The sequence below is a fragment of the Pinus tabuliformis genome, chromosome 5_2 (assembly GCF_031772625.1).
Source record: "Pinus tabuliformis cultivar Carrire ecotype Pingquan chromosome 5_2, CPIR1, whole genome shotgun sequence".
Lineage (NCBI taxonomy): Eukaryota > Viridiplantae > Streptophyta > Pinopsida > Pinales > Pinaceae > Pinus > Pinus tabuliformis.
The window spans coordinates 434690451-434717342 of record NC_142306.1 but is presented as its reverse complement, the minus strand read 5'-3'; the positions used below and the strand labels follow the sequence as shown (position 1 = coordinate 434717342).

The window sequence follows — 26892 nt, the reverse complement described above, 5'->3', positions numbered from 1 at the left end:
ATTCGGACCTTCGCTTTCTCCAGCTCTACCTGTGGCTTCATCTTCTTCGCTAAGTCAAGCGGGACCCCTTTGTACCACATTGCCCACTCTTGTACATGAGTGATGGCAGCATGTATGTTATTGAGAGTTTGAACAAACTCTTTTCTCCGATGTTGTAGGCCATGCACACTGACAACTTCTTTATCCACAGTGACAAATCCATCATAGAGGTTCCGCGTGGTATCACCAAATGTTGATACTTCAGCAAGCTTCATTGTCCTCATCTCCCCCAATGCAGAAACTACATTTTGCGCTGATGCTCGTAGTTGTTTTGTCTCTTTACTGGAAGCCTGTAATTTCTTTTCCACTTGTTCATTCTCGGCCGTCAGGTACTTAACATTTGAGATTGTTGCTCCTACATAGGCCAAGTTGGCTTGGGAAATGGCAGTTGGATGCTTCCTGGTTTCCAACACTATCACCCTTTCCTTGAAGAATGCAGGCGATGCGCGATCATTCGAAAAGTGCTTCCTCCGTGCATGTACAATATTCTTCTACAACTCATCAAATAATAGATTGTACACATCCATGACTGGATCATCATCAAGGAGAACAACATCTCCTTGCTTGCTGGAGGATGGCTCTGACATTGGAGGTGGTGGAGACTGAGTGATGACATGTGGTTCTCTCGTCATCACGTCAGTGTCTTCATTATGTGGCTCTTGTTCCGACTCCATGTCTTTCACTTCAATCAACTACTCAATCTTCTGAGCAAGTTCTCGATCCTGCATTTGTTCACCCTCTTCCTCAATTGTTGGTTTCTCTGGCTCATCAACCTGTATCGGTGTTGTTTGATCTATCATTGTGCCTTGCCTTTTTTCTTCTTCCTTCTTGTGCTTCTCTTCTCCTTCTCTCCTCCTCAAATCTTGTTCTTACTTCAGGTTCTTCTCTCTCCTGCAACTTCATTTATACTTCCTACAACCTATGATTTTCTCTCTTCCTTCCCTCTGCTCTCTTCATTTGTTGCTCCCTCTTTGCTTTTGTTTCCTAAGCATCCTTCTCCAGGATAGCGTATGCCTTCATCTTGAAACTTTTCTCTCCATCTAGGTTCTCAGCAACCTTCCTCTTTCCCTTGTCTTGTATTGGATTGTTGCCTTTTGTTGCTTCCAGAGCTACTATTTTCTGTAGAGAAGCCTTCCAAGTTATTTCTATATTGAATGGCTCATGGAGTTTGGAGGCATTGTAACAATACCTCCAAGGGTCTGCCTCTGGCCAATGAAATGTCCCGTGGATCCATGGAAAGTAAAATTTCGCACAATGGTCCTTCCAAATACCGTGGGGATTTCACTATGTCCATAGCCTCGACACCTGCATCTTTCAAGCTCTTAATCTCGTATAATTTAATACACAAAGGAAGAGTTGGCCATGGTGCTTTCTTCTTCTAATGTAGTCCTGCTAACAACCCTATAGCGAAGTGGTATGAAACTTCTTGCATGATTAGTTTGTCAGTGGCATACCTTGGTACATGCGGAGGCTTCTCTCCGCCAAAAATTCTAATGAATGTGCCACCTGGTGAGGCATACCAATCTGCAATGTTTATTATCACCTCCATTGCTTCTCAAGACATGCAAGGTGGATCGTGCTAAAAGATAAGCTTGTACAACGGGATGATAAAATGGTCAGTTAGCCTTGCCATCACTCCTCAATAGCTGCAATCAGAAATCAACTTGCAATAGATGTTGACGACAGTCTCTTTTGGTGTCCATGTCCAGCTCATTCCAGGGAACTGCTACTAGGCACAAATTGCATCCAGTAAGTATGTGGACAGGTAAAACCTTTCTTTCTCATTCTTAGGTGGATTCTGAGCCTTAGGCACATGGGACTTCAATTGATGAGCCAACAGATCCGACCAATTGAATGGCCTCCCATCATTCACCAACTGGTCCAATAAGACCAACCACCCTTTAGTAAAGGTTTATGTTTTCTCTTGACCATATATTCTGCAAGAAAAGATGATCAAGAATTGGTAATCCTTCCTAAGGGACTTCGTCTTTTAAACATGGGTAGGTGTCTTTTAAACGGCTCTTTCACCCGGCGCTTGACAATATCTCTCTTGTTCACATTGTTATGGGTGGCATAGAAGAGTGATTCCATGTGCTTCACTGGCTCGGGTACGTGATACATCTATTGAAATTTCTCTGCCCTGAAGGTAACAAGCTCTCTCTTGTTGGCACTACTCAATGTCATAGTCTTCTCATCCGTATGTGAGACAATCTAGCTGATGATATTCGCACATGGGAAGGCGGGGTACCTGCATGCAACCTTGTATAACCCTGACCATTGGATGCTAAGATAAACTTGTCGGTCCTCTAAGTCTACCTTGAATTCCTCTGCAAAAGTGTCTTTGATTTTCTTCCATGTCAGTGTTGTTCCCTTCTCAATGAACAACTGAGTATCTACATATATTGATAGATCAACTGATGTTTGCTCAACTGCTTCCCTAGTACTTCTCTCAACCATTTCCTTTGGCGCAACTCTCTTGGATGCCATGTTAACAATAATTGCTAGAGAGATGCTCAACAATTTTTGTACCTATGGGGCAGAGAAGACACTCATGGCAAGAAAATGTCATATAAAAGCAAAACAACTTCAAGACAAGATCAAGCAACAAGTTGGACTCATGATGGGAAGGATTGCGTAGTTTTGGTTGATATAGGGGAATAGATGATTGTGGGAACTGTGCATTTCACAGTCCCAGCAATCAATGTGGGAGCTTGATGACTAGAACTGCACAATGCGTAATTCAGTGTGGGCAAAGGCCTAGGAGATACTGCGCATTACGCAGTCCCAATGACCAAGATGGGAGACTGGCTCCTCGAGCTGTGTAGTGCGCAGTTGCAGCCAGCCTAGGCTAGGCTCTGCACAATTCTGGAAGCCAAACCAGAGGCTTGAGTCTCCAAATTGCGCAGAGCTAGCTCTGCACAGCGAGATTCAGGCTAGTGGACCCAAACCTGCGCAAGAGGAGTGTGAAAAACAAGTAGATCTGAAAGATAGTGTGATGTTGAGTGCAGATCTGACTAAGTGTTGATGCATGCATGTGAAACAAGTGCATAAATTGATTAAACTGAAGGAAAATGAAGCATGTGAGGAGAGTTGCCACAACAGCGACCATTGGTGAAAAATAAGAAGACTCATGCGACACTTGGAAAAGGCAATCTAAAGCTTGAAACAACACTTCTACAAGCTAGAACAAGTTAAAATGCCAACAGTATTTCAAAGAAACAAGAGAAACAACACTCTCACAAGCTAAACAACAAAAAGCAACAGAAAAAGCGGCAAAAGAAGAGAAAAGTAAAACTCACCCAGAAAAGCGACGATGATCACACCAAAGGATCCTTTATCTCCTCGGGAATGCTAAAGCTCAAATATCGAGTGTGAAAATGAGCTCTAGTAGCGCTGATTAAATAGATTTGGTCAAATTAGGGTTTATTACGTGCATGCCTAAAATCAAGGAAAAAGAAACACTTCGTGGCAGTTTCTAAAAATAATGCAAGTGCCTCCTTCAGGTCAATAAAAATAGATCCCTATTTTTTAGGGATGCTTTTTTATTTTTCTTTATACTTTTTCGAAAAAACAAAAACAAAAACAAAAAACAAAAACAAAAACAAAAACAAACAAACAAAAAAAATACAAACAAACAAACAAACAAAAACAAAAACAAAAACAAAAAACTAAAAAAACTAAAACTAAAAAACTAAAAACTAAACTAAACTAAACTAAAACAAAAACTAAAACTATCATGCATTGCGTAGAAATGTTGCACAGTTTCGGGAAGGATTGTGCAACTCTATAGCTCATGCACTGCGCAGTTTCTAAGCACAGTGGGGTCTACTTAGTTTATGGGCTTGGTGTTGGGTTGCCCCTCCATGAATGCACATTTCTAGAGCTCAATGCTCACTGGCAGCTAGGACTGTTTAATTCCAAACATCAAGGTCAGTTGCCCTCAAGAATTGCGCAGTTCACTGGGTTAAGCCCAAAACTGTTAAGGGACCAAGTTAGGAGATCGGCTTGTGGGTTAGAAAATGAACTAAGTGAGCAAACATAAGACAATATTAAAATAATAAGGCTCAGTCAAAGCACAAGTATCTGGATCAGTGCAAGATGTGTTGTTGTGGTTTAGAAGGAAGGCTCCAAAATCGAAGCATAGGCAAAATTTTGGAGGGTGGTTGTAGCCACTACAACAAGTCCTTCATAGATCTAAGGTAGATCCTAATAGTATTAAGGGGCTTGAAGGTAGTAGATACATTATGCTTTTTAAGAGCACGATCAATCTTACCAGTGGTTCCAAGGATGAATGGAAGAAGAACATTTGAAGAATGTTCATCCCGAGATTTCTTAATCAAAGAGCCTTTACTAGCTTTTTAAAAGCTAGAATACCTTGATGTCTACTATGCCAATTTTTTTCAAAAACTTCCAGAAGGTAGGATTTCTCATCCTCCATGTGGTTTTCATCTAAGATCCTTAGCGCAAGGGTAGCAAAGGTCTTAAGAACTCCAAATTTTTGCGTTGGGAAATGGTGAGAATTGGCATGAAGATATTGTTTAGTGTGAGATTTCTTGTGAAACACGTAGTGTGACAAGGAGCCATCATGGAATCTGGAGTGGAGAAAATCAAGGAAAGGAAGATTGTCATAAACTTCAACCTCCATTGTGAATTTTATGGAGTCAGATTGAGAATTAAGGTGAGAAAGCAACAAATCACATTTTTCATGACCATGGGATCAGACAACACGAGTATCATCAACAAACCTTTTCCAGAGCTTGGGTTGAAATTGAGTAGAGGCCAAAGATTTCGTCTCATCCTCCATGAATAATTTATCAACCATAGTGGAGAGCAGAGAACCCATGGCAACACAACATATTTGCTCATAAAATTCACCCTAGAAGTTGAAAAAGATAGATGTAAGGCAAAGCCCAACCAAATTGGCAATGTCATCATCAGTAATCTGATTAATGACATTAATGGCCTCATTAATGGGGATTTTTGTGTAAAGGGAAAAAACATAAAAGCTAACAAGAAAATCCCCAGGGTCTAGCATAATACCTTTAAGATGATTGACAAAGGAAGCAGAGCCCTAATCAAAGGAAGTCTCATATTTGGCCCTATTACAACCTCATATTAAGCGATGTGGCGGCCTCAAATTTGGCTCTATTACAGCCTTAGATTCGGCCTTGTTGCATCCCTAATTCATCCCTATTATAGCCACAATCTCAACCTTTTGGGACCTCATTTTTAAAGTTGTGGAAACCTTAGTCTTGCCCATGGTTTAGAGTTGGCTATCATATTCTTTATGGATCAAAATTAGAGCAGGCTTTATAGCAGTCTTGGAGCAGAACTCAACCTTGTCTTAGTTCTATCTTGAAGGCTCATTTTGGATTGTTTTAAATACAAAACTGAGATCTAATAAAGATGATAGATTGACAATGAATTTGTTTGACAGGCGAAGGATCTTGATTGTACAAAAGACCTATAACAAGAGTATTCCAAATTGCAAAGACCAAGTTGCAACAAATAGAGTGACAATGGTAGTGACAAAGGTAAGAATTCTAGCGTCAATGGAAAGCCTATAACCTAAGGTATAGCTCAGGAAGAGGTGAGGCTATCTGAAGAAGAAAATTCAAGTGCAGTTCAAGTGGCTATAATCAGAGTGGAGAGTGGAAATTTGTTGTTTGCATAGTGAAGTAACAATTATCTATGGAAGGAGCAATTAACGACAAATCCAAATTATAACTTGGAGATAGCTTGGTGCCTTAAATTTTGCTAAGTTGGTGCTCATGTAGGGGATTGGTGTCTCTTGTGGGTTTGTGCCCACGAATTCACCGAGTTGGTACTCAGTTGAAGGATTGGTGTATCGCATAGGTTGCTGCCCACAAATTCACTGAGTTGGTGCTCAATTGAGGGATTGATGTCTCTCGTAGGTTGGTGCTTATGAAAGTTTTAGTTGAAGTTGATGTACTTGATAATACTCTATCTATATCAAGAAAAGTTTAAAGTAATTTTCTTCCAATTATAAAACTTCTATGATTATGAGTTCAATCTCAAATGATTAATGTTGTGATTTGTTGATGATTAAAAACTCGTTAATCAAATAAATTCCTATTCACCCCTCCCTCTCAGTATTTCCAACAGATTACAACTACTACACTAATGGATGGGTTAATATGTGTATTAATGCATAAATAGTTGTATTTTTTAATATGTCTTAAATTGTACAGATACATACATGATTTCATAGACAAAGAGGAAATTAACTTGAACAAGTTATTGAATGCTTTAAAATAAAAATCCTATGTTAGGTTCTGGTGATAAAGTGCATGACGTCATCACTAATTGAATCATTGTATTATGATGATTTGTTGTTTTAAAGAATATTTTTGACTGAAGAAAAACTTTCACAGTAATAATCACTTTACAAATCAAGTGCTTTGTCATAAAGAGATTTGAAATCAAGACTTTTAATTGGAGAGATTTATGATATTTGTATTCATTCCTATGAGGAAACTTGAAGGTAAATGTAAATTTGAGAAATGTAGAAAGAAAGGCTCAATTTGACTTTTCCTTTGTCAAATTGAGAAAAAATGAATTTCCACATCAGTAGAAAACTTGGAGGTAGTTAACTGAGGTTACATGGCTCTTGTCACTCAGTTAGCTCAATAAATTCGAGTTAGAGGGCTTGGAGTTCAGTTAAGCATGTGTGATTGCTAAATTTTAGTAATCTAGTTTAGTTATTTCCAGTTGTATTCAGTTAAACTAGTTCCAACTGTTGATAGAACTAGTGGAAGGTCAGTTGTGCAGTGGGACAACAGTCTAACTCAGTGATCATCCAGTTAACTGATCAATCAGCTCAAAATAGCTAGTGCATGCAAGAAATTTGAGTTCCTCAATTGTGGTGGAGATTCCAAGGCAATGTAGCAAGTAGTTGTAAAGTAGTTTGAGTGTAAAAGTGTTGCATGCAGTCAAATGATCAATCCTTGGGAATTGTGCAATGAATTGGAGAAAAAATCCTAAAAAATAGGGGCTAATTCCTCAGGATTTGCACAAGGAAATAGGGGCTCAAGCAGAGGCATAAATTGACTAAGTCTGGGTCAGAGCTTCTCATTAGGCAGAGAGATAGGTTATTCACTTGCATGTTGTGCTCAGTGTTGGCAACCAATTGTAATATATTCTCTATTCATCTGATTAATGCAAAGAGGCTTGAGAGGTTTTTCCCAACATGGTTTACCTAGAAAAATATTGTGCATGTGTGGTTTTTCCTATTGCATGTTTGTGAATTTTGTTCTAAATTGTGAGTTAAATTATGCAAATCAGTAGAGTATAATTGTGTCTCTTGATTTAGATTAAATTTCTTGAGCAGTTGCAATTCTATCCCCAAATTTCTACATGGTATCAGAGAATGATTCACATTAGGACAACAATTTCGAAGTTGTTCCTCAGGAGGTTTGATTTTGCAACTTCAGTGTAGCGGGATCTCTTCAAAGTTGGGAGAATGACCTTCAAAAAGTTGAGATTTAAGTATGCCTTGGAAGGCATATCAAATTTCATTGCATGGAAGGATTACATGGAGGCAGTGCTTAATGACAACAGATTGTTGGAATATGTCAAGACAGTCATTCCAAAACCAAGATCAACTATTGCCCAAAACCTAACCCAATGGAAGAAAGATGTAGCAAAGGGAAGAAGAATAATCCTGGAGGGAGTGGATACCATATTGTCTCAAATATCCATGGGAAAGAAACTCCTTTCACAATATGGAAGCCACTGATATATCTATTTTAGAATAGTAGTGACCATAGAAAATTGGCCCTCCAAGACAAACTTTGAAATATCAAGATGAGGAAGATTGACATTGTTCCGCAGTATTTCACCAGATTTACACAAGTTCAGGATGAGCTTGGAGGGGTTGGTGTGAATGTTCCATAAGATGACCTTATGAGTGTAGCTCTTCTAGGCATTTCCAAAAGTTGGCACAGCTATCAGGACTCATTGAACAAGAGGGAGAAACTACTGATTGGGAATGCTTGTGGCCCGATTTGGTAGAAGAAGAGATCAGGTGGAATACCAGAGATGGAACCTCATCCAAGGGAGAGGATGAAGAAAAAATTTAATTGGTTGGAAAGGGAAAGAAGAGAAAAGGGAAGAAATCTCAAACCAAACTAGAATCCAGCCAAGGGGGCAAGAAGAAAGACTTGTCCAAAATAAAATTCTTTAATTCTCATGAATTCGGGCATTATGCTACAAAGTTTCCACATAAAAAATTTGGCAAGAAGAACTCAGGAGGAGCATTAGGTAAAGCTTTGGCTTCACAGTTTGAGCTTGACTTCACCCTTATCACATGCATGGCCAATATTGTGATGGGGACTGTGTAGTACTTGGACTCAGGTGCCTCGTTCCACATGATAGGGTGTAGAGAGTTTTTCAGTGACCTGGAGGAGAAATATTTCCAGATGAATATTGAGATTGGGGATGACGAAAGGTACAATGTTATCAGGATTAGTATAGTAACCTTTGAGAGGGAGTCGGGATCCCCTCTTTTCCTTAAAGATGTCATGTTTTTTCCAGGCCTAAAGAAGAACCTCATCTCTGTTGCAGTTTTGGAAGACCGTGGTTATGATGTGATCTTCAGCAAAGCGAAACAATTCATGAGACACATAGCCACTAAATAGGTGAGGAAGATCGGGGTTCATGTGAATAAGTTGTATAAACTTGATGTGGAATATTGTGTTGCATTAAGCAGTAAGGCAGAGAAAGTGTAGAGTCGTGATGTCGGTGAGCTCTGGCACATGAGATTGGGCCATTTTCACAATGGTGCCCTGAAAATTATGTAGCAAACAACCACTGGCTTCCCTAAACTTGAGCAACAAGATGTCTACAAGGTTTGTACCCTGGGGAAGTATGTAAAATAAACATTCCATGATTGAGACAGAAAAGAACATGCGGTCTTGGAAAGAGTCCACTTTGATGCTTGTGGACCTTTCTCGACAGCCTCCATTGCCAGACATAAATATTTTGTTATTTTTATTGATGATTTCTCAAGGAAGTGTTGGATCTTCTTCATGCAGAAGAAGGATGAGACATTCTCAAAGTTTGTAGAATTCAAGGCACTAGTTGAGAAAGAGACCAACAAGAAGGTGAAGGCTCTCAAGAGCGACAATGGAGGTGAGTATTTTTTGAATGACTTCAAGGATTTTTGTGTGAAAGAAGGCATTCTGTTACGAAACCGGCTCACAAAAAGATAGAAAATATAGGTCAACGACTTCAAAGTCCCTATACTAATAGTGTAACCCCTTATTGTTATTAGTGAAACCCCCTTATTGTATTATTGTGCCCATATTGTCCCCATGTTGTTATTATTATACCCCATAGAAACCCACTATTGTTATTGTTGTGACCCTACAATATTATTGTTATGTAGGCTCTGATACCAAATGTTATGAAACTAGCTCACTAAAAGATAGAAAAGATAGATCAACAACTTCAAAATCAACCTGTTTGAGGGGGCAGCCTCCTTTACATTACACAAATGAACAATTCTTGGATGATACAAATGACAAGGCCTCCTTTCTATATATAGGAGTCTAAGGGGTCATAATATAATCAGAGCCGACATAATAATAATAATGTAAGGGCACAACAATAACAATAGTGGGCTTCTATGGGGCAGAATAATAACAATATGGGGACTACACCGGCACAACAAGATAATAAGGGTGTTGCACTAATAACGATAAGGAGTTACACTAGTAGTATAGGGACCTAACACATTCGAAGAGAGTTGACAGCACCCCACAACCCACAGTGGAATGGGGTAGCTGAGAGAAAGAATTGGAGAATTGTTGGAGCTACTAAAGCTATGCTACATAACCAAGGCCTACCACTGCAATTATGGGCAGAGACATGTAACACAACAATCTACTTGCAGAACCAGAGTCCTCATCAAATTCTTGGTACAATTACATCGGAGGAGGCTTTCTTGAGGAGAAATTCAGATGTGTCTCACTTCAAAATTTTTGGAGCCTTTGTTTACTACCATGTCTCCAAATATTCAAGGAAGAAGCTTTAGCCAATAGTAGAGTTGGGAATTTTTGTGGGCTACACCGAAACTCCACACAATTACCGTGTGTATATACCTTCCCTCAAAATGACAGTTATGCGAAGGGATGTAAAGCTTGATGAGGAGAAAATGATGTGGTTCTCTCTTGAGAAGGAGCTTCAGATCCCACCAGAAGAAGATATTTTAGCTCTAAAGGAGGAGCCTCGGGAGGATTCCTAGGAAGTTATGGAGCAACCACAAATGGAGGATCAAAGAGGAGGCAAAGTGGAGACATCCACTCAAGTAGAACCATCTAGATAAGGTAGAAAAATAATTAGGGAAGTTGATACATTGGTGCAGGATGCGAGGGAGAATGTGGGAGCTCCTTAAAATTTGCATAGGCAAAGGAGGTCACCTGAGAGGTACACTGGCTACATGGCTCTAATGACTGATCTTGTAGCGACTTAGTCATCCTCTTTTGAAGAAGTAGTAGAGCAACCTGTTTGGGATGAAGCAATGGTGGAAGAATATGAATCCATCATGAAGAACAGTATTTGGGAAGTGGTCCCAAGACCAACAGATAAATTAGTTGTAGGTTCGAGATGGATCTTCAAAGTTAAGCATGCAGTAGACGGAATCATAAATAAGTATAAGGCCATATTTGTGGCAAAAGGATTCTCTCAATTTGATGGAATTGACTATGAGGAAACCTTTGCTCCTACAACAAGGTATTCATCCATTAAATCAATTCTTGCACTGGTTGCACAGATGGGGTGGAAGATCCACCAGATGGATGTAAAAACAACATTTCTCAATGGTGTTATTGAGGAGGAAGTGTACATTGAGCAGCCAGAAGATATTGATACATTTGATCAGGATTCTCATGTGTGCAAACTTAGGTGAGCGTTGTACGGTCTCAAATAGTCACCCCAAGATTGGTACACCAGGATCGACGATTATCTCACTGGTTTGGGCTTCACCAAAAGTGAAGTAGATGCGAACCTCTATCATATTTTGGTAGAAGGTAAATTGCTTATCATTGTTTTATATGTTAATGATTTAATATTAATAGGTTATGAGCAGTTGATCAACTCTTGCAAGGAGGACTTTGCAAGGGAATTTGAGATGAAAGACATGGGTCGCATGCACTACTTCCTTGGGCTGGAAGTATGGCAAGGCAATGGGTAATTGATTGTGTCTCAAGGAAAGTATGCCAATGAGATACTACAGATATTTCGCATGGATAGTTGTAAGCCCATGGAGACACTTATGGCGACCAACTGGAGGAACAAGAATGCCACTTCGGCTGAAGAGGTTGATGCTACCATTTACTGGAAGCTAGTGGGTTCACTGATGTATCTTGTGAACACATGACCATATATGTGCCACTACAACTGAAGAGGTTGGTGCTACCATTTGCGGGAAGTTAGCGTGTCCACTGATGTATCTTGTGAACACACGACCAGATATGTGTTATGCAGTCAAGCAGCTGAGCCAAGTTATGGTTAGGCCGGTGAAATTGTATTGCAAGGTAGCTAAGCGTGTTTTACAGTACCTCATAAGCACTACCCAGTATGGATTATGGTACAAAAGAACAAAGTGAGTGAAGTTGTGCGGCTTCACAGATGCAGATTAGGCAGGGAGTCCATCCGACCAAAAGAGTACATCGGGTGGAATTTCCAGTGTTGGGTCCATAGTGGTTTCCCAGTACAATAGGAAGCATAGATCTATGGCGCTCAGCTCGGAAAAGGCATAATAAATGGCTACAAGTCAAGAAACATGTGAGGCAATCTGGATGAGAAAATACTTGTGGGACTGCTTAGTTAGGGAATGGATCCAATTGTGATATACTGTGATAATCAGAGTTGCATTACACTCTCTGAGAATCTGATATTTCATGTTCAATCCAAGCATATAGATATCTGGTATCATCATTTACGAGACTGTGTGCAAAGATAGATAATGTTGCTACCGTACATTTCGTCAGAGGAACAAGATGTTGACACCTAGACAAAGGCCTTGTCAAGAGGGAAGTTTGAATTCCACATGTGTAGGATAGGGGTGGTCGAAAATCTCTTTATTGCTAAGAGGGAGTGTTGAGAAGTGTAGCAAGAAAGGCTCAATTTGACTTTGCCTTGGTCAAATTGAGAAAATTTGAATTTCCACATCAACAGACAACTTAGAGGCAATTAACTGAGGTGAAAAAGCCCGTGTCACTCAGTTAGCTCAGTAAATTCGAGTTAGAGCGCTTAGAGTTCAGTTAAGCATGTGTGCTTGCTAAATTTTAGTAATCCAGTTCAGTTATTTCCAGTTGTATTTAGTTAAGCTAGTTCCAATTGTTGATAAAACTAGTGGAAGGTCAATTGTGCAATAGGACAACAGTCTAACTCAATGATCATCTAGTTAATTGATTGATCAACTCAAAATAGCTAATGCATAAAATAAATTTGAGTTCCTCAATTATGGTGGAAATTCCAAGGCAGTGTAATAAGTAGTTGTAAACTAGTTTGAGTGTATATCTATTGCATGCAGTCAGATGATCAATCCTTGGAAATTGTGTAATCAATTGGAGGAAAATTCCTAAAAAATAGGGGCTAATTCCTCAAGATTTTCGTAAGGAAATAGGGGCTCAAGCAAAGGCAGAAATTAAGTATCAATCAAAGCTTCATTTTATTAATGCAAAGAGGCTTGAGGGGTTTTCCCAGTTGGGTTCCCCTAGAAAAATATTGTGCATGTGTGGTCTTTCTTATTGCATATTTGTGAATGTTGTTCTAAATTGTGAATTAAATTATGCAAATCAATAGAGTAGAATTGTGTCTTTTGATTTAGATTAAATTTCTTGAGTAGTTGCAATTCTATCACCAAATTTGTACAATCATCACTAATTGAAACATTGCATTATGATGATTTGTTGTTTTGAAGAATATTTTAGACTAAAGCAAAACTTTCACACTAATAATGACTTCACAGATAAAGTGCTTTGTCCTAAAGAGATTTGAAATCAAGACTTTTAATTAGAGAGTTTTGTGATATTTGTATTCATTCCTAGAGGAAAAATTTGAAGGTAAATGTAAATTAACAATAGTGTAGTCTCAAAGAAAAAGAATCTATGATTACAAAGAAACTAGTAGTGTCAAAGAAAAAGAACCTATGGTTACCATGAATGTTAAAGAAAAAAGACCTACGATTACAATAATACCAGCTACATAGTACATAATTTTTTGTCAAGATTAGTTTCAATAATATTTTCTTAAAAAAATGAGTAAATATGCCATGATGATTTTGTGAGTTGGTTGATGCTCCATAGTGTATCATCACCCTTTTAAATACAAATTGATCTCCAAAATATGTTTTGAGGACGAGAAATATAAATATTTTGCCCTTCCCTCTTTAATACAAATATTTTTTTTTTTAATTTTAATTCTTTGGAAAATGAAAAATTAGGTTTTGGAGACGAAATGTATAAAAAAAAATTGTTATCCACTTTTATGTAACTCTTTCTTTTCATGTAATACCTTTTGGCAAATGGTAAATTAAGGGGGATAATGGAGTGATTTAAACATAGCATAGCTAAACTAAGCTGTATAAAATCCACAATGTAAAAGCGATAAGTATAACTATGATAACTATGTTGGAATCACAATAATGTTATTTAAAATGTCCAACATAAAAGGAAATATAGCCAAAAAGAAGTAAAACAATGTTGGAATCATTAAGAAGAGTCTTTTCGGTAGAAATCACATAGGAGAAAATTTTGCCAACGCGTTTCGAACCAGCTAGTGTGGTTCATCATCAAGACCAGATGAAGATGCAAATCAAGACACAGGCTTAAATAGAGGGTGATAAAAACCAATATTGGAATCGTAATAATGTTATTTAAATCGCCAATGTAAAAGGAAATATAACCAGGAGAAGTAAAATAATGTTGAAATTGCAATAATGTGTCCTCAATGTAAAAAGGAAATATAACCATGAGAAGTAAAACAATGTTGGAATCACAATAGCAATGTAAGTTTGTGGAGAAAGGGGTAAGTGAACCCTGTTAGGATAGCCCTTTAACCCATAAGGGCGTAAGCCATGAAACACAGAGTCGAAAATAATAAAAGCATAAGGGTGTTAGGTTGTGAAACATAGAGTCATAAAATAATAAAAGCGTAAGTGTGCAAGGGAAGTGAAACACAAAGCGGTAAAATAATAAAATCATAAGTGCACAAGGCTAGTGAAACACAAAACCGGAAAATAATAAAAGCATAAGGGCTCAAGGTCGTGAAACACATAGCTATAAGATATACCTATACATTACATAAAGTTATTGATGCTATTATTTAAATGGATGATTACACAATGTTATTTTAAATGGATGAGTTCGCACCTCAATTAGCTCCGTTGTATCCAACAGTGCCACCCATTATCCCGAACTTTCACTCTCTAGCTCAACGCAACAATCCAACAATACACCAAGAGATTCAATTGAGGAAATTGAATCTAATATGAAAAGGGAGAAGTTAAATAACGATAGTTCATAGTTGTAGGGTAGATGAAGGATTTGGACAATTGGCAAGGGGCCAAAATATGGTTAAACGGGACAAGAATCATACAATGAAGAATGAGTGATAGGTGGTTGGTGAATATGCATACACTTCTTCATAGAAGGGAGAACTTTTGTTTATGAAATTAAAAGAAGAAGGGAAACACACAAGTTTAGGGTTTGAGAGAAATCTCAACCCTTGATCTTGCAAAACGACTAAGAATATTCAATGAAATGGAAATCATGATCATCCATTTTTTTTTTCAAAAATAAAATAAAATGTGGAAGCCCGATTTTAATATAGAATGTCAATTGACGAACTAGCACAACCACATTAATAAATGTGATTGATATACACTGATCAATGACATTTTTGTACATCGAGGGCATATAAAGGTGGAAAATGTTGTTGATTGATGTATGTCAACCACATTTGCTAATATGGTTGTGCTAGTTGATGGGTGACGTGCATGGGGTGGATTTGTAGACCATGATTGACTATGGCTCATGTTGAGTGATTATGGTTAAAAATGGTTGTCGAGGGTTGACCATGGCTGAAGAAGGTTGATGAGGTTGACCATGGTTGACAACATTAATCAAGGTTAAAGAGAGTTGATTAAGCTTGACCATGGTTGACTAGGGTTGATGTTACATGAATGTCAATACTAATATTACAATAATGGTTGACCATGGTTGTCGAGGGTTCTTGATGGTTGATGATGATTAACCATGCTTGAAGAAGGTTGAACATTAACAATACAGTAATGTTTATTAAGATGTTAAAAATATTTAACGCCATAGTCATCCATGGTTAACTAAGGCGTTAAATATTATTAATACCTTAATAACACTAATAAGTAAAATATTAATATGTTTAATATTAATATTATTAACACTTTGTTAATATGTAATTTAATGATTAATATTACATTGCATTTAACATTTATTGTTATTATTATTTTTAGTCTTCGCATAATAGGTATTTTTACCTTAGGTATTTGTAATTAACTACTTCTCTCATAGATATGACTTTCACTTAATTTCCTTAATGATAATGGATTCCCTTTTGGATTCTAAATGTCTAACTCTTATCTATAACACATTGTGCAAATCCAATTTTTCACTCTGCCATAAAAATCTTTAAAACTAGAAAATAATCCAATCATATAATATTATTTTTAATAACATAATTAATATTAAAAAAATATTATAACATTGTTATTATTATTATTATTAAAATCAAAATATTCATAATATCAATATTAATATATTTATTAATAGATAAATAAATAAATCAAAATAAAAGAAATTTGAGAATTGAATAGTATAAGACTTAACTAATATTCACACCATTGTGATATTAATTCATAATAACAAATTATAACATTAGCAAGTAGAATATTAATATTAATAATTTAAATAAAAATATTAATGTTATAGTTTTCTTTTTCTTTTTTCCGCAGAAAAATCACTACTTTTTATCAAGAAATAAAAAGTTACATTTGTACATGCATATAAGCATTTAACTTGCCAATCTAAAAAGGAAAAAAAGGAAAATCGGGCATGTTACCCACCACGAATGGGTGACTCCATAGGAGAAATTTTCTCCTAGATTTGTCTTCAGTTGGCAACCAACATCCCCTCGCCAGCCGCCTGATAACTTTGATGTGCTACTCTTCTCTACAACCTAAGTAAGTGGTTGTGTGCCCTCGCTCATTTGTCATGATCGTATGTTTGAAGGTGGGTTGTCCAATCCCAAAGGTATGATTTTTCATTATGTAATTGGGTGTTTATGCTTATTTTTCTTGGGCACACTTGGACATGGATTACTGGGAGACTTAGAAAAAGGAAGGGGTTTGATTGTACTCTTGTTCCCTTACCTCAACTGGTGGGGTTAATCTTGAATCCTAGTCCCATGGGATCTCCTTTATTGGCTACTAGCTTTAAGAGTGGCACTCCATGGGAAACCTTGATTTTGGTTGTGTGGTCCTGCTTCCCGATACCATATATCTCAGTCCCCTCCGCTCATTACAAGCTATTTTCACATTTCCCCTATCTGGGTCCACATTTGTCCATTGGGTCCATAAGGTGTTAGCATCCCCTTCCCCTTGTCTACACCATGGGTCGAGCCTAGAATGATGCCCCGAAGGTTGATGCAGTTAAAAAAAAGAAGATAAAAGCATAATATGGCCACATACAACATGAAATGTACCACAAAATGCAAAAGATGGATGGGACAATAAAATTTAGCACATGGGAAAAATCCAAACATGAGCTTTCCCCCTATCATTATGGCCATCACCCTGGTTCCTAGGGCCCCAATGAGTGCCCTCTACATCATTAAGGAACCCATGAGTGTCCCAACCCCTATTGGGCGATGAACTACCCTACCTTAAGGGGGTAATCACTTTTATATCTTACACATCATGCTCTCATCCCCTTAAGCCTTGAGCAATAAAATGAAGAAAAATCAATAAAAGGCAAAAGGAAAATGAAGAAGGGTGGGAAAACAAAGGTCGGGGTAACTAATGTACCATGATTACTCGCTCCTACATTCATATACCCAAGGTGTGCGCTTTCCTCATCAAAGTTTCCCTTGTACTATAGCATGTGGTTTGGAGCCTTCCATTTGTCCCCTCTTTGTTCCATCATTATTTCACATGACACTTGTCATTTGAAGGATGTACCATGGACATGTAATTCCCTTAAAAGTTGAAACCACCTAATAGGGTCCTTCATTAACCATTCCTACCTAGGAAGGTAATTGATCTAGATTTATGCATGAACAAAAATAAATACAGACTTAAATAGAAGCATGGAGCTATAGTGAAAATTGAACTTCAATTCATTAATAACAAATACTCAAATTGTTTACATGTGGAATAGAAATAAACTAGCTTGGGCAATGGTAGCTTATCTCTACGAAGAGATGTGTCGAATACATGCCTTCTGAATTATGTTACAATGAAGCTCGAAGAACTTTTTATTATTGAGAAATAATGGGAAACCCTAAACATCGAATCAACCTAACCCCAGGAAATGAAGTGCCAAAATTTTGTAGGCCTCGTTGGGATTAGTTGGGATGCCAACTTCTTAGGGTCGTAATTCAGCCATATGATCTTCGTTTAGCATGCGCGATACCTCATTAGAAAGATCTATCCAAGGACAATAATTTTTTTGGGAAAGCCCTTATTGATTGTTGTTCGGCTTGGCGAGTTTTCAAAATAATGTCATTTAGGGCCTCAAAACAACTCCAAAATTTTAGGACCCGAAAAACTGTCGAAAATAATAAATTGGGCTACAATTAAGGAAACTGAAAGAAACAATGTTGGGGATCCATGTGGAATAGGTGGGTGGCCACCAATATCCACTTGGATCGGTCCCCCCCCCCTTAGGAAGCAATGGTCCCCATTGCATTGAGTGCCTCCATGAGATGGGTAAACTTATGTTAAACTTGGTCCTTGGTGAGCCACTTGCCTTGGTACAAGAGTTGGCCAACTTTGACAACCCAATACAGTTGTATGCTCTATTGGTGAGTGTTCTTAATCTGTGTGTCCATAATCTAATAATTCATGGCATGTTCTATGCAATCTGGGTTGAGCTCTGTTGGTGTCAGTTTCTCAACAATATCTAATGTGTCCAACAATGGTGGAAAGTATGGTCGAAGGCAGTCCACATTGAACATTGGATGTAGGCCAAGGAATGGGCGAATGCTGAGCTCGAAAGCGTTATATCCCACAGTCTTGGTGATGGTGTAAGGTTCATATCGGAGTGGTTGAAGATTCTGATGGGCTTCGACAAGGTGTTCTTTTTGCAAATGCAATCAAACTTTGTCTCCCACCTTAAACTTATGTGGCGCCCAATGTTGATCGTGTTGTTGTTTATACTTATCGTTGGATTTATCCAAGATTCCTTGAACCTGTTGATGGATGTGTTGGATTCGTTCAATAAACTTTGTTGCTTTATCATCCTCATATTGTACATGTGTAGATTATACCTATGTAGTCACATGAGGCATGGCAACATCAATTAGACATAATGGTTGAAGTCCCAGACACACTTAAAAGGGACTGCGGCCAATCGAGCTATGGAGAGAGTTGTTATAGTTGTGTTGCACATAATGAATGCTCTCATCCCAAGTCCGTTGATGCTTGGAGTTGTACATGCATTGTATGTTCACTATCATCCTAGTGATGACCTCTGTCTAGCCATTACTCTAGGGATGGAATGCAAGCGACTTAGTGAGCTTGAAGTCCAATAATGACCAGAGCCTCGACCAGAATGTTCTTAGGAACTTATTATCCCAATTTGATATAATGGTTTACGGGATCCCAAAATGTACCCACACTTGTTCGAAGAAGAGTTTGGCAATGTCATTTGTTGTGATACTCTTCTTGCGAGATGTCAATATAGCCATCTTAGAAAATCTATCCACAACTACAAATACATAGTCATTATTATGCTTGGTGGAATAGTACATTGAGATGGATTCCCAGGGCTAGTTGGGAGTAGGCAAAGGAATGTACAAGCCTTGCTTCTTGATCATTGGCTTGGCGATGGCACAAGCAATGCAAGATTTGATATATTTTCTAACATCTTGTCGAAGTTTTGGGCAAAAAAATACTTCTACAATACTGCCACAATTTTCCCCACACCAAAGTGTCCCGTGACTTGACTGTAGTGCACCTCCCAAATCAGTTTGGAATGCTCATTTGAAGTAACACAAAGGTGGCCCAAGTAGCATAATAATGCATCCTGGAGGTGGAAATTTGGTAATTGCTTGCCATCCACTAGCATCTGGTATGTGGTGGAAAGCTTTTGATCATCTTTATATAGTTGTGGCCATCCAGAGGTCTCATGGCCACAAGGGTTGATAACAGTGGTCAGTGCTACAACCGGGGGCCTATTGATTCAATTTGTAACATGATTGGTGTTTTTCTTCTTGTATTTAATGTTCAAATGGAATTTTTGTAGTTATGTGGACCACTTCTAACGGCAATCATTCTGCAAAGTCCCTTGTGTTTATATAAACTAAAGAGGTCAGTGATCTATGTGGATGACCATATCCTTCCCCTGAATGTAAGGTTTCCATTGCTGGAAAGATTGCACAATGGAATACATCTCTTTATCGTAGGTGGGGTATTTCTGAATTGTATCGGAAAGTGTCTCACTATGATAGGCCACTAGGCATTGTTGGGTGAGAACTGCATCAATAACATAGTTAGAGGTGTCTGTCTTAGTTTGAAATGGTTGTTACAGGTCTAGCAATGTGAGTACTAGCGTAGAGCAAAGGCGGTGCTTTAGCTTAACGAACACATTATGTTAGGACTCGGACCTAGAAAACTTTGCTTTCACTTCGCCCTTGGTAACTTGACTCAAAGGTTAAGTGATATGAGAGAATTCAAACACCCTCCGATAAAAATTGGCAATGCCCAAAAAGATGTGAAGCTCTGTCAGAGTGGTTGGGGTTGGCCAATCCCAAATGACTTGGATCTTAGTTGTATCCACATGCACGCCTTGATCATCAATGATGTAACCCAAATATTAGACCTAGCTCATGTTAAAGGTGTCTTCTCCAATTTGGCACATATTTTTTATTGTTGCGGCCTTTGAAGGACTTGTCGAATGTGTTGCAAGTGCTCTCCACAACTCTTGTTGAAGATGAGGATGTCATTCAGATATACAAGAACGAACGAGTTGGTGAAGGGTCATAAGATGTCATCCATTGGCCTCATAAAATCTACAGGGGCATTTTTCAACCCGATGAACAACCACTCAAAAAGGCCCTCCTTGGATTTGAAGGCAGTCTTCCATACATTTGTGGGTTCTATTGGAACCTAGTGATAACCAAACTTCAAATCGATCTTGTTGAAGTATTTCCCCCCCTTAAGCTAGTCAAGAAGGTCATTAATACATGGGATTGGATACTTGTTCCTGAAAGTGATTTTATTTAGTGCCCGATAATCAATGCAAAGTCTCCAGGTCCCATCCTTCTTTTGTACAAGTATAATTGGGCTCCCACAAGGTGAGGAACACGGTTGGATGTGCCCTTTTTGTAGTAGCTCCTAGATCTACTGCTTGATTTCTTCATTTTCCATAATAAAGCAGCAGTATATCAGCCCATTGGGTAAAGGTGCTCTGGGAGTTAGATCGATCGAATGCTTGAGCTGACAGTGCAACGGTACCCATGTGGGTAAGGAGAAGATGTCCCTATATTCTTCCATGACCTTATCCACCTACTTTTGTCACATGGACGAACCCTTCCTAGGGGTCATGGATGTGACCACAATCTCCCCCCTACTTTGAGAGTGAATCAGAAATAAAACAAATTTCTCAGTCTGGGAGAAGAACTTACTGGATTGCTTAGCAGAGATCAAAGAGATGGTGATGGGTGGGGCCACCTCCAATATCTTGTATAGCATACTACCCAAAGTAATAATAATAATTTAAGGCTTGGACTCATACATAGCATGACACTTCCACAAGTATGGTTGGCCTAAAAACACATCATATACTTCAAGAGGAGAAACGTCACATATGTTAGCACTCTGTAATTTCCTTTAGGCTGAGAAAGGATTACAAAGGTAACCACATACCACTTTTAAGATAAGATCCAGCCCTACTGGCCTTGGAGAGGGCTCTCTCACTAAATTTTTTCTCAGCCAACCTGATGACTGTATGATTTTTTATCTTAGGTTGGTTATGAGGATCAGAAGAAAGGATTTTATTTACTGTTTTGATGGCAGGTAAGAGAAGAAAGACCCACTTAGCATAGAACCAGTTTCAGCTAATGATTTCAAGTGAATAGGGATAGTGAAGGTGATTTAGGCAGGGGAAGGATAGGCAGTTTTTCTAATAATATAACTTGATTTCGTTGTAGGGAAGGTGAGTGCAGAATCATGAGGATGCCAACTAGAGCATCAAGTCACAGATGAATTCAAATTGCCATTAATAGGAAACAGACACATAAAATGTTCAACTTATATAAAACAGAGCACAACAGTGAATTCTGCAATATTTACTCTTAAGCTAAAACATGAGGACATATGTTTAAACCATGGAACCATAAGATACAACTGATAACACATAGGACAAAATACCAGCAAAGGTTTGACATAAGAATCCCTGTCAAACTCCTTTTTCCTTCTTCTATTCACTTGAGAAATTGATACAAAATAGCAAGCCCTTCTTCTTCACACTTACCAACAAAAGTTTTTTCTTAGTTTGTTACATATTATATGCATCAAAATATTCCACTCGCACCAAACAAGGTCGAATTTTTCAAAAGGAAAACCATTCTTCATCTAGATACATCGAACTGTTCACCTACTTTGCAGAAAAATAGGGACTAATTACCTAATGCAGTTTTCAGCTTAATACATCATTAAAACTAGAAACATTCCTAAAAAATCACTAACCATGCCATCCTAAGGAGTAATGACATCTAAAAACATGATTAAACAACTTCTGGAACCAAAAAATCCCGAATTTACAAGTCGAATTGAAGATTGTGTCAAAAACGCAGCATCTGTTGCAAATCTTCCAGTTTTGCAGCAACTTTCGCAACATTTCAAGTTCTACATATTTTCGGCCTATATCTAAAAATATGAAACTGATGGGTCATCTTGGAATGTCCTTGTGAAGGTTATGGACCTATGAAAGAGCCCAAAAACTGAAAACCTAGCTTCAAACCACCATCTCCATTTTGTTATCAGATTCGTAGCAAACTTGTGCAGCACTTCCCATATGAATGATATTTTTTTAATATATCCTAAACGGTGAATCATATTGAACTGATTTTTTGTCAACAAGTTAATATCATCATAATTCTCCTCCACAAAAAAATTGAGCTAAATCTGACTCACGGATCTCGATAAAATCCAAATATGGTTGTAGGTGAAAATAACTTGTTTCTCATAAATTGTGAAGCATTTAGACCTTAAATTAAATGGGTTTATTCATCTCACCTCCATATATTTCCTGTAAAAATTTAAGGTAAAATGGGTACATGGTGTTAGCGCTTGAGATTTCACCTCAGGCTGAGAAAGGTAAACCTCAAGGCAACATCAAACCATTCAGCCCCGTAGCTAGCCCTACGGGGCAGGAGAAGGCTCTCTCCGGTCAATCTCGGTAGATCTGCAATGGGATGAGATGACCAACTAGGTAACACTGATATTAGGCTAGTAAACTGATTAGAAAGATTGATTTTGGGGTTTTTTAATTAAATAACGGGGTTTTTCTGGGCTGCATGGGCAAAATCACAGCTTGAACAGAGAAATATAATGAACAACACAGATTATCGACTGAGGCAAGGTAGGCACGAAATTTAGCATCAAATCTAGATTTAAATGGGATGACAAGACTGGTGAGGAGCTGACAAGGGCATAGGAGATGAATCCTTGTCAAACAGAGGAAAACATCAAACATGAACAAACTTATAGGCAGAGCATGGCAGGCATGAATTCTTACCTAAACACTTCATTTGTTCAGTTAGAAATGATCATGTAGTGAAATGAAACATAACAGATTACATATGAAACAAGAGAAAAACTTATGCTAAATCATCATGCCACAGGGATCTCAGAAGTCAGAGCTTTGAAATTTCATTAAAAATCCCTCTGTCAAAGACTGTACAATGGAGCTCAGTTCTCCTCCAGCGCTCAGAATTTTTTTCCTCTAACTCTCTCTAACCCTTTTTTTATTACAAATGATTATTTTTATAAACTATTCTAAAACAAAAACAACAGATCGACCCCATAATCAGAGCGCTGTTTGAACTGCAATTTACAATAATAGAAAGGAGCGTTACATTCTATCCTAAAACAGAACCGTGTCCCTAAAAATCCTCTGATCATTGGCTAATTAAAAGATGAATGCTGGAGCGCAGATCTCCATAGGATCAGGATTGGAATCTTAAACCAAATCGCATTTTTGGCTATGATAAATAATCTTGACTTAAGTTCGATTTGCCACGTTGCATTTGCCATTTTAATACAACAACCTTTAAGCTAATATTCCGCCGATTCAGCTTATGGTGACAACTAAACTGAGAGCGGTTTACATGGTTGCATCCCAACAATCGCCCGCAATCCCACAAAACCGTCTACATATACAGCTCCAACACCGTGCTTGCTCTCCAAATTACTCATATGTCAAGAACCTCCTTATATTGCTCACCTTGCAAACATGTTGCACAAACTCTTTCTTCTCTTGAATAAAAAGCATACCGACTGCCATTTCCAACCTGCTAAAAAGATAAAAGAAGTTGAAAGCTCAAATGACCATACTTTCGATGCCAAAGTAAATTGACATCAGTGTGTCCATTGTGCTGCAATTCTTGTGAACCTACCACGACCACATCCTGCAAATTCATTAATGCCACATCTTGAAAAGTAAGTAAATGACATCAATATATGTCCACTATACACCAAATTGTAACTTCCACTACCGCATCCTGCAGATCCCTCACTGCCACATCCTGAAACCTGTAGTTCTCCACTCCTGAAGCAATAATTTATTCGCTCCTCTTGTCCTTCACAAGACACTTGTTCATTGTGCGCAAGCCGGTGATAGTTCGGTCTGATATTTGGATTGAATTGGTTACAGTTACGCTGCAAATGCACGCTCAGATACCACATGCCGTTATGGTTTACTTTTACTGATTTCAGAATAATATCCTTGATGAGAGACTTATTCAAACATTCGAGATGAAGAACCTTGAAATTACGGAATAATCGTAGATGCCAAAGAGTTATTTGCTAGGCATTACTGGTCAGAAGAAGAATAGTACAAATTTTCCATTGCCGGCTACAAATACTCCTGTAACTTTAAAATTCATAGAAATAGGAACGTTGCGGAGACCTGGAATAAAACTAGGAATGAAGAAAACTACGGAACCAATCACCTGTCAAAGGATGATGACTCATTGAAGGAACATAATGTGTAGGTGCCAGATCATGTCCTGTGTATGTCTTTAGTTCCTCATCTGTACAACTAAGTAAGCGCGTAAGCTGACCTGGCTGCTCACTCAGATGGAAACTATGAACAAATCCTACAGTCTGCCAATCAAAATATGCAGAGCACTCTGTGGAGAAAAGTGTATGAATTTTGGGATAATATGTCCTTCCCAGTCCTGGAGTTGGCAATTGCTTGGTTGCATTTTGCATGCGCCCATTCTTGATGAGTATCGTTGAGGAAGAAAATGTCATCTTCAAAAATTCCAAATACTTGATCGAAATGGCTTTGAGGTATTAATGCATTCAATGCTAAGAAATAAGCCTCGCCTCTTGTTCAAATCAGGTTCCATAATTTGCACCTTTTTGGGATAAGGTGGTGGAGGGAAAAGACGGTTGCAGTCATAGACAATGTCATCATCCTGATGTTCTGCCTTATCAAAGGACCAATTTCCAACAGTAAATGACAGACCATAATGTAAAAGAATAGGTTCAGTCCCTTCTCGTGGAACAGATCCTGGATAAATCATCAAATCATCACTTATTTTATGGCGGAGTCCAACATCTGCAGCACCGAAAGAGTAACCATACATCTCACTGATCCATCCCTGACCAAAAATGTCCCCTGTTATGTTGGTTCCCCAGTGAGCACGATTCCCCCGTACTTCTTCAGTCTTTGAAAGCCATAATGGTGCCAAAGCTCTTTAATCATCAATATGAAATACTAGAAGCCCACCAACTTTGTCACAGTATTCTGGATGCTTTGTGTGCAGCTGAGCCAGAATATTATCACATCCAATAAGATATCCATAGTATGCAGCCACAGGCTTGCCTTTTTCTACACCAAGTTCCCAAGGAATTATTGGTCTTCGAATGATCATGTCCGCATCCAAAATTACAACCCAGTCAACATTCTTTACATCTTGGCTATGATTATTTATTTATTACACCTACTGGTTTATTTATTGCAGGATACAAGGGTATATGAGGCTATGAATATTTGATCAAGATCTGGACCTGCAACATTAATTTTCCAGCATCAATTTTCCAGAAGACTTTGTTTTCCCACGCGACCCCTTTCTAACTTCATCCAACACACTTGGAGATTTTTGGTTGCTCATTCAAGGCAGCCTCTGCTACATGAAAAACTGGATTTTGATTTACTTTAGATTCGTCATCTTTGTTTGAAGTAGACTGATCTTGGAAAGATTCAAAGCTTGTCGTGTACGAGTAATGGATGAAGGAGCGGAAGGCATTGTTGATTTGATTATTAAATTGCCAGACTTTGATTGCTGATGATGCTTTGTTTTCTTTGTGCTTTTGCAGAGGTAGGAGCTTGAAGTCGCTGCCAGTTGAAGAGCTGAAGAACAAATTACATAATCTAAAAAGCAACATTTAAATGATTTCTTCTTCAAAACCCTGTTTTGAAGAAGAATCAATCTCTGACATGAGACGGAGTCTAACACATGGTTTAAGAGATATGATGAAAATGCGGTAATTGCGTGAACGCGCAGCGCTCCAAGCTCTGCATATCTCCAACCTCTTTCTGACATTCTGAATCATGTGGGTTGGCTTGAAATATCCCTGAGAATATTATGAACTCATAAAAAAAACTTTGAAACTGAAACTATGCCTCTGAACCACTATCTCCCTTTTTATCAAATTCGCAACAGACTTTTGCAGCGAAACTACCACTTGCACAACAACTTCAAATTTTGGAACATATAATGAGTTTTTCGGAAATAAAGTGTTGGAGGCAACATATAAGTGTTGTGACATCCTTATAACACCCCACAGGACAATCAAAACCTCAAAATTGCACCATCTCATCGACACAAAGGACTATGTAAAATGTGCAGCATGTCCTTGCTACGTTTTTGCAAACTTCACCAAAAACTGACTTGTGCAAGCTTTAAATGGTAAGTTGAAAGTGGTGGCCCTGGCCTTGAATCTTCTCACAAAAGAGCCCAATCTATTCAAAAGCTACTCTAATAGCAGGATCAACATTCACTAGATTCAAATCTTAGGGCTCATATCTGACTATATCTCCTCCCTTAAACTTTTTATTTCCTTACGGGGTCTCCATCATTGAATGTATAGGCTCTACAATCTTCTTAAAATAGGGTATGATGATCTTCAAAGGTGGATTATGCAGTATGGTGAAGGTAGGGCACTTTCACAGTAAACAGGTTGATTTCGTAGCAACTGTGATTAGATTTCTTTGAAAGAGTGAACCAAACACATATTTGGTTAATGCCTTCTTTGGAATCATGATAACCCACTTGGTGATGTGAAGAAATGAATAAGGGTGTTTTTGCAATGATGACCATGACATGACATAACTG

At 38.2% G+C, this 26892-nt stretch overlaps 1 pseudogene; it reads right to left on the bottom strand.

Annotated features, from left to right (window-relative positions):
* Positions 1 to 24466: 24466 nt before the first annotated feature.
* Positions 24467 to 26892, bottom strand: part of LOC149159519 (peptidyl serine alpha-galactosyltransferase pseudogene) — a 57581-nt pseudogene continuing 55155 nt past the window's right edge.